This window comes from Zalophus californianus, chromosome X (assembly GCF_009762305.2).
Source record: "Zalophus californianus isolate mZalCal1 chromosome X, mZalCal1.pri.v2, whole genome shotgun sequence".
Taxonomy (NCBI): domain Eukaryota; kingdom Metazoa; phylum Chordata; class Mammalia; order Carnivora; family Otariidae; genus Zalophus; species Zalophus californianus.
The window spans coordinates 106,835,211-106,837,121 of NC_045612.1; positions in this window are offsets into that span (position 1 = coordinate 106,835,211).

Below are 1,911 nucleotides of genomic sequence, written 5' to 3' on the forward strand. Positions count from 1 at the left end.
CTCTACCAAGCGGGGGTGGGGGTGGGGAAGAGATTGATTTAATATAAATGAGATTATCCATCATGACTTGGTTACACAGACTCAAAAACACTTCACACATACTGAGAACTATGCTAGGCACTAACAATCTTATATAGATAATACATTCTATTTATATTCAAATTATACTATTTATACCCTGTTTATATTGTTTATATTATTTATGCATTCTATTTATACCTTATTCAATCTGCAGGGAGAGAATATATCAAAATCTATTCAGTAGATTTGGAGCAAATCAGAGCGACTGATTAGGGCTCTAATGTGGGTGGTGACAATGTAGTGTACATATACTACATTCACCTTTCAGAAGGTAAATGGTGATGAACCTTGAGTATTTTTAGGCTGAGAATTTTACACATGATCTTTTGGGCAATGAGAGGATACTGAGTATCTTTGGGGTAATGAAGTTGCATGTTACAGTCATTGAATTTCTAGTGATGTACAGGATGAAGTGAAGGAGAGAATTTCCAGAAGCAGATGAACCATGGAGAAAACTGTTGTAGACCCAGATCTGATGGCACGCACAGTGTATAATATGAAACTTGGCTCATTGACATATCTAATGATGCTACATTAAAAAGTAATAGAGAAACAATAATCAACTAAAGAAAAATTTTAGAAATGTGACTGATAATAGATTTTATAGTGATAGGAGGAGTTAAAGAGACTGAAGATACAGTTTTAAAATAATTTCTGTTTCGGTGTACCTGGGTGGCTCAGTCGTTAAGCGTCTGCCTTCAGCTCAGGTCATGATCCCAGGGTCCTGGGATCAAGCCCTGCATCGGGCTCCTACTTGGCAGGAAGCCTGCTTCTCCCTCTCCCACTCCCCCTGCTTGTGTTCCCTCTCTCGCTGTGTCTCTCTCTGTCAAATAAATAAATAAAATCTTTAAAAAAATTGTTTCAACAGCATTATGAAACATAAACATGAATCAAATGGTGATGATATTTTAGAAGAGAAAGCACAAAGAGTAGAGCTTTCACTTTTAAGGTCACTCAACTAGCCAAATAGTTACTCTGTATTTGACGAGAGTTCAGAAAGCAAAACGGATAGCATTGTTAATTATTTCTGAGCACAAAACCTTCAGGTGTGGAGGTTAACTTCTGTGGAATTTAAAAGAGGAAAAAATATGGCTCCTTTGCCAGGCAGTTTACACAGGTCAGAGCCTTCTTACTGAAAGAAAGATCTTCCATTTGAAATGAAGAGGGTTCTCCAGTTAGAAAAGTATCAGAGGAAAAAAAACAAAAGAATAATTTACTGGTTCTCTCTGATAATTTCTGTCTTAATTCTTAGCATTTGATTAGTACACCAAGTATAAAATCATGTGGCCCTCAGACCATGAGTAGGAAAAATGAAACAAAGTAAGAAAAAAAACTTTCTTGATACACTTTCATATTGAAATTATTTTCTAAATATTCAAAATGAAGACAAATAAAGAATTTTTATATTTTCAATAGAAGCAATTCCATGCTACAAGAAGCAATATTTAAAAAAAGGGAGAATCACACATAAAGCAGAATGAATTCATTTTCCTTTTTTCTTTTCTTTATCTTTCCTTCCTTTCCTCCCTCTTTTTTTTTTTTCTTACTAAAAACTGCTCCAGTTTGGGATATTCCTGCATTAATTACAACATCAATAAAGCTGTCCTAACAAAAGCAAATGTCAGCTTTTTAATATAAGGGGCAGCATGTTGACCTGTTGATTGCAAATATCCTTCATCTAAGACAAATGCAAAGGTTGGGACTGGGGTTGAAAAGGAGAAAAATTTTAACCAGTGCATATTCTTGCCCCCTTGTTTAATTCAGTCTCAACTTACTACATGTGATATCTCATGAGCCTTTGACAAAGTGACACAGAGCACTGAAAGAAAA